This window comes from Oncorhynchus kisutch, linkage group LG27 (assembly GCF_002021735.2).
Source record: "Oncorhynchus kisutch isolate 150728-3 linkage group LG27, Okis_V2, whole genome shotgun sequence".
NCBI lineage: Eukaryota > Metazoa > Chordata > Actinopteri > Salmoniformes > Salmonidae > Oncorhynchus > Oncorhynchus kisutch.
Window position 1 is genome coordinate 13350176 of NC_034200.2, and position 12179 is coordinate 13362354.

Below are 12179 nucleotides of genomic sequence, written 5' to 3' on the forward strand. Positions count from 1 at the left end.
TTAGTCCCCTGTATTGCCCCTGCCATTGTGTGAGGAAGAAGATAACCCCATAATAATCTGTCCAATGGTCAAGCCAGGCTGACGTGTGATGTTAGATACTCCGAGGCCTGTTCCCATGCCTCCAAAAGGAGGTGGACAGAAACCAAATAGATAAGAAGAAATTGTACATTGCCACACTGGACTACCGGTTAGTGTGTAGCCGGTAAAGTGTTTGTTTGAGTGTGTGTGTGCGTGCGTGCTCATGTGTGTCTCTTAGATGAATGATGTGTTCTCTGAAGTAAAGACAACTGCTTCTGTGTGCAACTTTTAGTCGGCTCCGGTATGCAGCTGGCAGGGCCTTCTGAAGAGAATGGGGCTAAGTGGACATGAACATTAATCAGCTGTTATAAAAGTAACACTTCAGTGGAATTTCTAGCTTCTTTTTTACCACCATCTTCAGTGCTGTGTTTTTGCAAGAAAGGTTTGTGTCGTTTCAAAACGAGCCAAGTGCTTTTGTCAGATTGATCCTCTCTATGGAATGTTCTTAGGTTCAGTGACATGAGTCAAGGCCATGATTTTATTGTCGGGAGTGGGGGGGGGGGGGGGGGGGGGGGGGGGGCAATGACATCAGAGTAAACCCATCAGACCATATCCTTGAATGGCCAACTCCTGAAGTTTGCAGTTGTGTCTACAAAACACCCTTAAGTGTGTGAGCATTACTGTATATATACAAAATAGCTGGCGTGCATCTTTAATCATTAACTTCTGATATGATCAATATGAACATTTTGCTGTGTGTGACATTGTGTGGTGTGTGACATTTGACAATTGTTGTTGCATAGCTAATTTCTAGTTGGGTCTGGCACTTTGTATAACCTGACCAACGTTCTATAGTTGGATGTGTTCATATTTTAGCCTCCATATTTGCTCTCAGCACCAGAGGCATGTTTGAAGCAAGAGTCCAGTATGCTGATGTGTTTAACAGACTAGGAACATTTTGTTGGGTTTCTGCAGTGCAGCACATTTTGAAAATGAGAGACACTTATAACTAAACTTTGGGATGTTATGGGTGCTTCTGTTTGAGCAACAAGACTGTAAATGGTGGACCAGGAGGTGTTGATATCTCACCGAGGAGACAAGGCTAAGAAACAAATCACTCTGCTTGTGTGGCTGGAAAAGAGGGCACATTTAGGGGGCCTCCAAAGAGGCTGAAAATATGAGTCCCAACTACAAAAGACTATTCCTTTTTTTTCCCTCAAAGTAAGAAAAGCTATTCAAGAATTGACTCCATTTTTCTGGATTCAAAAATTCATGATATAGAGATATCGAATCATCCTCCGTTTAATTACACCAATACACTTAGCGACAGTTTTGAGAATGAACAGAGCACATTTTCTGGAACCAAAACGTATTAAATACAGAAACGAAACATTTTAAACCTTTACCAATACACATGTGGACAGAGAAAAGCCAACCCCCGATATAATTTGGGATGCCTTTAATGCGACATATAACTTTTGAAGAGAGCCAACAGCTACCGGTTTAACTCAGATAAAGCATATTACTTCATGGAAAATAAACCTGGTAAATATCTCGCAGCTCTCACAAAATGAATACATGCTAAACCAATTATCATCTTAGAAGATACAGGTACAAAAGCAGTAAGGAAAAACAATGCAATTAATGACAACGTTAAAATCTTATCAATGCAATTTGAACAGTTGAATGGTTCCTATAGCCTTCTTAGACTCAACAACTCTGAAGCAATTATCAGCAGACAAAAAAAATCATCACGAAAAAAAGAGAATCACCTAAGAATAAATATTAGATACTGTTAAAAACATTCACACAGAGAATAGCAACAGGAATGGATTGCTTTCCCATAGAATTCTATTCAACATTTTGGGACAAAGTAGCCCCACTATTAATTACAATTTAGCATTAATACTGATTATAGTGATAGATAATAGTGATAGATGTGCAGATGATGATGTGCAAGTAGAGATACTGCGACGCAAAAGAGCAAGAGGGTAAGTAATAATATGGGGATGAGGTAGTTGGGTGTGCTATTTACAGATTGGCTGTGTACAGGTACAGTGATCAGTAAGCTGCTCTGACAGTTGATGCTTAGAGAGGGAGATATAAGACTCCAGCTTCAGAGATTTTTGTAAACCGTTCCAGTCATTGTCAGCAGAGAACTGGACGGAAAGGCGGCCAAAGTACGTGTTGGCTTTGGGGATTGACATTGCAACATACGTGTGCTACGAGTGGGTGTTGCTATGGTGACCAGTGAGCTGAGATAAGGCGGATAGTTAAGATAGTTAAAAAACACTATAACAATATGGAAGAAAATGAAACAACGTATTCTACAAGAAGCAATATCACTCCCTAAAAACATAACCTTATCGAACAATCCTTGGATAGCTTTTCAGAATTTACCTATAAATTGATCCACATGGAAAACTAAAGGCATAGAAACCATAAATGACGTGGTAACAGGAAATACATTTATTGCCATGACAGAATTAAAAATATATTTTGGACTGACCAATGTAGAGTTTCAAAAACATGCAACTTAAAAGTTACATATCACAAAATTTAGATTGGAAATCTTTTAGCAACCTTGAGGGAATTTTATTTGAGTCAGAAAAGGATGTTCATATGATAGGTAAGCTATACAAAACCTTGCGGAGAGCATATGCAACTGACAATCTCTTAGAAAAAAAATCAACTTTTGGAACCAAGACTTAAAATAACTGATGTTGGCACAAGATGGAGGGAAAGTTGGAGCATAACTAAAGCATTTACAGTTAACAAAAATATACGCTTAATCCGGTATAAACCAATGTATAGAATGTATTATACAAGTGACAAAATTCACAAATTCTACAGCACAACAGCAGAGTCATGTCTTAAGTGTAAAACTAACAGTGATTCAATAATCCATGCTTTCTGGGAATGCTATGAAGTCCAAAAGGGCGGAGCTAGAATGGGCGGAGCTAGAAATGGGCGGAGCTAGAAAGACAGATGTCAGAAGTGTTACAATGTAAACGTACTTTTAATCTGCCTGTCTGCATATCTCAAGACACGGCATACTGTGTGGGGGAGTTGTGAGATACACAATGGGCTGGACCATTCTCTTATCACTCTTTTTATTTTTTTTACGTATATTAAAAACTTGGAAATCAATTAACCTGCCATCATTAACACAATGGATAAATCAATTGATTTATTATTGAAATATTGAAATAGCATGGGCGACCGAGAAAAACGAATTGGTCAAATTTAAGGCCATGTGGCTATTTATAATGCAGACACTAGGGATGGGGGTGTGAGTATGTGGGTCTGGGCAGAGGAGATGTAGTCATATGTGTATGTTTCTATTTGGTGTGAAATGTCTAAAAGAAAACATCCAAATAAAAAAATATTAAGTCATGACTGCTTGACCCAGCAGTTGAGTGACACCTCGTTCCTCCTAAATTTGACTGTACACAGTTCTCTTCTTTCGCCCCCTTCGTCACAGATGATGATAACCATGGCCAAATGAACTTCACCTCCAATGTCAAAACAATTACTAGGTTACATACCTCAGCAGTGTCGCTCCCCCATCTGTCACAGCGGGTTCTGACCGTTTACCAGTAACTGATGAGAAGCAGAGAGGGAGGGAATGCATGTCTCTCTGGGGTCACAGATAAGGGCTCGACATTGCTCAACACCGTTAATGTGGACATCAGGTGGTGGGGCATGTGTCTGCTGGAGGACACAGATTAGAAATAAACAGTTGGGATATTATGGAGAGGGTATGACAAGGCCGAGGCTAAGCACTACTAATGAATACTGTTGTTTGAACCAGGTAATGTCTCAATGCACAGGGTCAAAGATAGAGGGAATGTCCTATACGGATGTGTTTCTATATGCATTTATATGCAATTCAATATGGTAGGAATAAGTGACAAATCATTTATGCAAGTTAGCAGACACTTTTATTGAAAGCAACTTACAGAAGTGGTTTACGTATGGGTTATCCCAGCAGGAATCGAACCCATGACCCTTGGCGTCGCTAGCTCCATGTTCTACTGACTGAGCCACACAGACCTACAAAAGGGAATATGGAAGGATCTAGGCCACAGTGGCGATTCGTCATTCAGTGCAACATTTACATGCTTAAATCGCCACTGCACAGGATACAGTCAGGGCTCCACAGTAGAATCACTAAATCCCTATCCATCCATCCATCCATTTACTGTATCTACCCAGCCTCCGTAAACAAATGATGATGACCTCTTACATGAGTCAAATAACATGACGAGACGAATTCCATCACACACGATAACAAAAAGTGCATGGTTCATGCCATGGAGGGCAAACATCAAAAAACAGAAGCCCAACACAATGCAATGACCTCAGAAGTTGAACACACAAAGGAAATAGGGGCTATTAGGCCCTTCACATGGCAGGGGACGATGGCAGGGGAAGATGCTGCCATCAGACAGAACAGAGGCATGGAGGCTGAACGTATTAACTTGAGCAGGCCAGCACATCTCCACTACCATACTAGCACAATTAATATAAGCTACTATTAATATAAGCTAATATTAATATAAGCAACAGTATTGAATCGTTGAATCGTTTGAAAACACGTCCAAATGATTCTTTGAGACAGATGATAGGGAGCAGTGATACTACTAGGTAAGGGTTCTCTGCTCCTTTCGCAGTAGTGGTTGATATTCCTTGCGCTAGTTGGCCTCAGTGAGCACATTTACTGCAATCACAAGAACCGAGACAAAGGAGCAGCAGGAACTCGCTTGAACCTTTTTTTTGTGATCTACATTTGGTTGATTTAAGCTGTGAATGTGACTTTTTGAGAATCAGGTAATGCATGTATCAAGCGTGTCGAGGGGAAGAACACAATACACCTTCTAGTGGAAGCATCTGTCGTCACTTCAGGGATAGATTTAGCTGGAACACTTCAAATGAGCCTCTCCAACCTACAACCTGTGTGTGTTTGTGTGTCTTTCGGAGAGGTTAGGATCAAAGCTGTACATGAATTTGAGTCCATTTGTGGTTGCCATGTATGATAACTAAACATGACCAAATGGTTCTTTGTCCCTTGCAGTAACACAGAAGTAATACATAAATATAGACAAAAGTATGTGGACACCCCTTCAAATGAGTGGATTCTGCTATTTCTGCCACAACCGTTGCTGACAGGTGTATAAAATCGAGCACACAGCCATTCACTCTCCATAGACAAACATTGGCAGTAAAATGGCCTTACTGAAGAGCTCAGTGACTTTCAATGTGGCACCGTCGCAGGATGCCACCTTTCCAACAAGTCAGTTCGTAACATTTCTGCCCTGCTAGAGCTCCCCGGGTCAACTATAAGTGCTGTTATTGTGAAGTGGAAACTTCTACAAGCAACAACGGCTCAGCCGCGAAATGTTAGGACACACAAGCGCACAGAACGAGACTGCTGAGTGCTGAAGCGCATAGCATGTCAAATTTGTCTGTCCTTGATTGCAACACTCACTACCGAGTTCAAAATTGCCTCTGGAAGCAACATCAGCACAAGAAGTGATTGTCGGGAGCTTCATGAAATAGGTCTCCATGGCCGAGCAGCCGCACACAAGCCTAAGATCCCCATGCGCAATGCCAAGCGTCGGCTGGAGTTGTGTAAAGCTCTCCGCCATTGGACTCTGGAGCAGTGGAAACGAGTTCTTTGGAGTGATGAATCCTGCTTCATCATCTGGCAGCCCGGAGGACTAATCTGGGTTTGGTGGAAGCCAGGAGAATGCTACCTGCTCCAATGCATAGTGCTAACTGTAAACTTTGGTGATGGGGGGTTGTTTTTCATGGTTCGGGCTAGGCCCCTTAGTTCCAGTGAAGGGAAATCTTCACATTATAGCATGCAATGACATTCTAGACAATTTTGTGCTTCCAACTTTGTGGCAACAGTTTGGGGAAGGCCCTTTCCTGTTTCAGCATGACAATGCCCCCATGCACAAAGCGAGGACCATACATAAATGGTTTGTCGAGATCGGTGTGGAATAACTTGACTGGCCTGCACAGATCCCTGATCTCAACCCCTTCGAACACCTTTGGGATGAATTGGAACGGCGACTGTGAGCCAGGTTTAAATCGCCCAACATCAGTGCCCGACTTCACTAATGCTCTTGTGGCTGAATGGAAGCAAGTCCCTGCAGCAACGTTCCAACATCTAGTGGAAAGCTTTCCCAGAAGAGTGGAGGCTGTTATAGCAGCAAAGGGGGGACCAACTCCATATTAATGCCCATGATTTTGGAATGATGTTCGATGAGCAGGTGTCCACATAGTTCTGGTCATGTAGTGTAAGTTATATATCTTGCATTCTTACACCAAGTAGCCTACTTTCTGTTGTTATGTAATTCGACTGATATCTGACTCTGCTGCAGGCAATTGTTCATTGTCCCCCATGATGAAATCGGGGAGGGGACTGTGGATCTGTCTCTGTCCGTTAGTCACGTGATATCTCAGACAGCACTGGCCCCATTTTGATGAAACTTCGGTCAATGATGCGTACACTGATTGGCCAAATGTGGGAGCTACAGTGCATTTTGAAAGTATTCAGACCTCTTTACTTAAAAAAAAACTTTGTTACTTTTTTTTTTGTTACGTCACAGCATTATTCTATATATGTTCTCATCAATCGACACACAATAACCCATAATGACAAAGCAAAAACAGGTTTTTAGAAACTTTATGAAAAATAACACAGAAATACCTTACAGTACCAATCAAAAGTTTGGACACACCTACTCATTCAAGGGTGTTTCTTTATTTTTAAAATGTTCTACATTGTAGAATAATAGCGAAAACATCAACACTATGAAATAACACATATTGAATCATGTAGTAACCAAAAAAGTATTAAACAAATCCCCAAATATTTTAGATTCTTCAAAGTAGTCACCCTTTGCCTTAATGACAGCTTTGCACACTCTTGGCATTCTCTCAAGCAGCTTCACCTGGAATGCTTTTCCAACAGTCTTGAAGGAGTTCCCACATATGCTGAGCACTTGTTGCCTGCTTTTCCTTCACTCTGTGGTCCAACTCATCCCAATCCATCTAAATTGGGTTGAGATTGTGTGTTTGTGGAGGCCAGGTCATCTGATGCAGCACTCCATCGCTCTCCTTCTTGGTCAAATAGCCCTTTCACAGCCTGGAGGTGTGTTGGGTCATTGTCCTGTTGAAAAACAAATGATAGTGGGACTAAGCGCAAACCAGATGGGATGGCTCATCGCTGCTAAATGCTGTGATAGTAATGCTGCTTAAGTGTGCCTTGAATCGGAAATAAATCACTGACAGTGTCTTCAGCAAAGCACCCCCACACCATTACACCTTCTTGTCCATGCTTCACTGTGGGAACCACATATGTGGAGATCGTTCACCTACTCTGCATCTAACAAAGACACGGCGGTTGGAATCAAAAATCTCAAATTTGGACTCATCAGACCAAAGGACAAATTTCCACTGGTCTAATTGCTTGTTTTTTTTGGAGCAAGCAAGTTTCTTATTGGGGTCCTTTAGTAGTGGTTTCTTTGCAGCAACTCGACCATGAAGGCCTGATTCACGCAGTCTCCTCTGATTCACGCAGTCTCCTCCTCAGTTGATGTTGAGATGTGTCTGTTACTTGAACTCTGTAAAGCATTTAGTTTGGCTGCAATCTGAGGTGCATTTAACTCTAATGAATTTATCCTCCGTAGCAGAGGTAACTCTTGGTCATCCTTTCCTGTGGCGGTCCTCATGAGAGCCAGTTTTATCATAGCGCTTGATTGTTTTATATCTTCTGTATACCACCCCTACCATGTCACAACACAACTGATTATCTCAAATGCATTAAGAAGGAAAGAAATTCCACAAATTAGCTTAACAAGGCACACCTGTTAATTGAAACACATTCCAGGTGACTACCTCATGAAGCTGGTTGAGAGAATGCCAAGAGTGTGCAAAGCTGTCATCAAGGCAAAGGGTGGCTACTTTGAAGAATCTCAAATATAAAATATTTTTGGATTTGTTTAAACTTTTTTGGTTACTACATGATTCCATATGTGTTATTTCATAGTGTTGATGTCTTCACTATTATTCTACAATCTAGAAAATAGTAAAAATAAAGAAAAACCGTTGAATGAGTAGGTGTGTCCAAACTTTTGACTGGTACTGAATACACATAATTATTCAGACCCTTTTCTATGAGACTTGAAATTGAGCTCAGGTGCATCCTGTTTCCATTGATCATCCTTTTATTGTGTCTACAACTTGATTGGAGTCCACCTGTGGTAAATTCATTTCATTGGACATTATTTGGAAAGGCACACACCTGTCTATATAAGGTCCCACAGTTGACAGTGTATGTCAGAGCAAAAAAATAAACCATGAAGTCGAAGGAATTGTCCGTAGTTCTCTGAGACAGGATTGTGAGGCACAAATCTGGGAAGGGTATGCAAACATTTCTGCAGCATTGAAGGTCCCCACGAACACAGTGGCCTCCATCATTCTTAAATGGAAGAGATTTGGAACCATCAAGACTCTTCCTAGAGCTGTCCGCCTGGCAAAACTGAGCAATCGGGAGAGATTTGGGCCTTGGTCAGGGAGGTGACCAATAACACGATGGTCACGCTGACAGAGCTCCAGAATTCCTCTGTGGAGATTGGAGAAACTTCCAGAAGGACAACCATCTCTGCAGCACTCCACCAATCAGGCCTTTATGGTAGAGTGGCCAGACGGAAGCCATTCCTCAGTAAAAGGCACATGACAGCCCGCTTGGAGTTTGACAAAAGGCACGTAAAGGACTCTCAGACCATAAGAAACAAGATTCTCTGGTCTGATGAAAACAAGATTGAACTCTTTGGCCTGAATGCCAAACGTCACGTCTGGAGGAAACCTGGCATCAGCCCTACGGTGAAGCATGGTGGTGGCAGCATCAGGCTGTGGGGATGTTTTTCAGCGGCAGGGACTAGGAGACTAGTCAGGGTGGAGGGAAAGATGAATGGAGAAAAGTACAGAGATCCTTGATGAAAACCTGCTCAGGACCTCAGACTGGGGTGCAGGTTCACCTTCCAACAGGACAATGACCATAAGCACACAGCTAAGAAAATGCAGGAGTGGCTTTGGGACAAGTCTCTGAATGTCCTTCAGTGGCACCGCCAGAGCCCAGACATGAACCCGATCAAACATCTCTGGAGAGACCTGAAAATAGCTGTGCAGCGACCCATCCAACATGCCAGAGCTTGAGAGCATCTGCAGAGAATGGGAGAAACTCCCCAAATACAGGCGTGCCAAGCTTGTAGCGTCATACCCAAGAAGACTCGAGGTTGTAATCGCTGCCAAAGGTTCTTCAAGTACTGAGTAAAGGGTCTGAATACATTTATAAATGTGATATTTCTATTTATTTGAACATATTTGCCCCCCCCCCCCCCCAAATGAATCCATTTTATAATAAGGCTGTAACGTAACAAAATGTGAAATAAGTCAAAGGGTGTAAATTCGCAGCGACCCATCCAACATGCCAGAGCTTGAGAGCATCTGCAGAGAATGGGAGAAACTCCCCAAATACAGGCGTGCCAAGCTTGTAGCGTCATACCCAAGAAGACTCGAGGTTGTAATCGCTGCCAAAGGTTCTTCAAGTACTGAGTAAAGGGTCTGAATACATTTATAAATGTGATATTTCTATTTATTTGAACATATTTGCCCCCCCCCCCCCCCCCCAAATGAATCCATTTTATAATAAGGCTGTAACGTAACAAAATGTGAAATAAGTCAAAGGGTGTAAATTCTTTCAGAATGCACTGTATAGTAATTAACAAGAAATTGGCCCAAAGGGGGACACTGCATCATTTGTAGGGGGCGACATGTTTAGATTAGTTTATCAGTCACATGCACAGGGTCGCAGATGTAGTCGCAGGGGTACACTGATTTTCTTTAGCTCCAACAGTGCAGGTCAAAAATAAGTGAATGAAACAATAACACTAGGAAGACTGGGGGCAGGGGGGAGCGGGTAGCTGCCTAGTGGTGGGTATTCAGCAGTCTGATGGTCCGCAGGTAGAAGTGATTGGCCAGTCTGACAGTTTTTGCCACGATACTCCAGTAATGAAAGCGGAAAGAACAGGTCGTGGCTCGGGTGGCTGAGTTCACTGATGATGTTATTGGCCTTCCTGCGACACCTGCTGATGTAGGTGTCCTGGAGGGCAGGCAGTGTGGGCACCCAATGGTGCGTTCGGCTGAGCGTGCCACCCTCCGTACAGCCTTGCGGTCAGCGGCGTTGTCGTAACAGACTGCGATGTCTTGTTTCCAATTGAGATGTAGAACAAACAGACACATCCAGTACATGCTAGATTGTACACCTTATTCCATTTGACTATCCTCCAGGGGACTCCAATAGTAATTGGGTTGAAAACATTAGAGGTTAATGATCCCCCGCACACAGAGTAAAATAATAGGAGCAGTCAACGAGAGGATGTTTATTCAAGCACAGAGCTTTTCCTGCCTCTGATTGGGGCTTCTGCCAAGAATAACTTACTAGTTAGTATTCACTGGGGCCACTGGCTGGATATGGATGTATTTACTTCCAGTCCAACGTCCCTATCTGTTCAGATTGACTCCACAGGCAAAGCTAAAGTAATTTGGTCGTTACTCAATGATTAGCGCAGGCCCAGGGTGTGGGCTAGGGACCATTAAATACCCATAACAAAAATGCAACCTCCCTACCCACTGGGCAAAGACGTCAGTTCAACGTCAAGTTTTGATTTACATTTGGGTTGAGTTGTCAAGTAATTCTGAATTCAACGTGAAATGACACCATGTCATTGGGTTTAGGTTAAAAGTTTGGTGAAAAAAACGTACAGAATGCCCTTACGTTTGACTTTTTTGCAACTCCAAATGAGTTTTCCACATGGATTCAACTTCATCACATATTTTTTGGGGGGGATTGAAATGTGGAAACAATGTCAATTCAACCAGTTTTTGCCAATTGGATCTCCTCTCCACAGTGGGTATCCTCTCCATGCTGGAATCATCTTTCATTTTCTGGTGCAAAATATATAGCCTTTTAATGTCCCATTATCAGATCCTCATCCTCATGTTGTTACTGTAGACACCTTGGAATGACTCCAGGGGACATCCAGCTAATTCTTCAAATAGTAAAAGGACCTGTGCCATACTTCTGATGACCTTGAAGTCAAGGTTAATTGATGCCAACTACTGTTTGGTGGTGTTTCCTGGATGATGGACATATGATGTAATGAGGTCAATGAGGTACTCTATTGAACATTACACTGAGTTGAGTCCATACAGATTTGTGGCTGACATTCGGCCTTTCAGTCCAGGAAAGTTCAAATAAATAATTACAAGTGTTGAAATATATTACTTAATAACAAAACATACTGTATTTATATGTGGGAAAAAATACTAAAATATTATTAGGAGAAAATGTAAGTACCCTAGGTGTGAAATATATCCAAAACAAAACCACCAACATACTGTAGGACAAACTCAATGTTTTTCAATGTAACAGACATTACAACTAGGTCAGCTAGCGGAGAGGTGTTGTGAGGTGTTGTTTTATTTGTTTTTTAAAGCAAATTTAGCTGTTTGCTTGAGTTTATTAATATGGAGTTGGTCCCCCCTTTGCTGCTATAACAGCCTCCACTCTTCTGCGAAGACTTTCCACTAGATATTGGAACATTGCTGCGGGGGCTTCCATTTAGCCACAAGATGTTGGGCGATAAAGTTCTTCCAGACAGATCTCGACACACCATTTCTGTATGGACCTCACTTTGTGCATGGGGGCATTGTCATGCTGAAACAGGAAAGGGCCTTCCCAAACTGTTGCCACAAAGCTGGGAGTACTGAATCATCTAGAATGTCATTGTATGCTGTAGGGTTAAGATTTCCCTTCACTGGAACTAAGGGTCCTAGCCCGAACCAACATTGAGGCAGGTAGCATTCCCCTGGCATCCAAGAGGGGGGGCAAACCCAGACTAAGGGGCCCAACCCAGATTCGTCCATCGGACTGCCAGATGGTGAAGTGCAATTCATCACTCCAGGGAACGCGCTTCCGCTTCTCCAGAATCCAATGGTGGCGTGCTTTACACCACTCCAGCCGACGCTTGGCATTGCGCCTGGTGATCTTAGGCTTGTGTGCGGCTGCTCTGCCGTTGAAACCC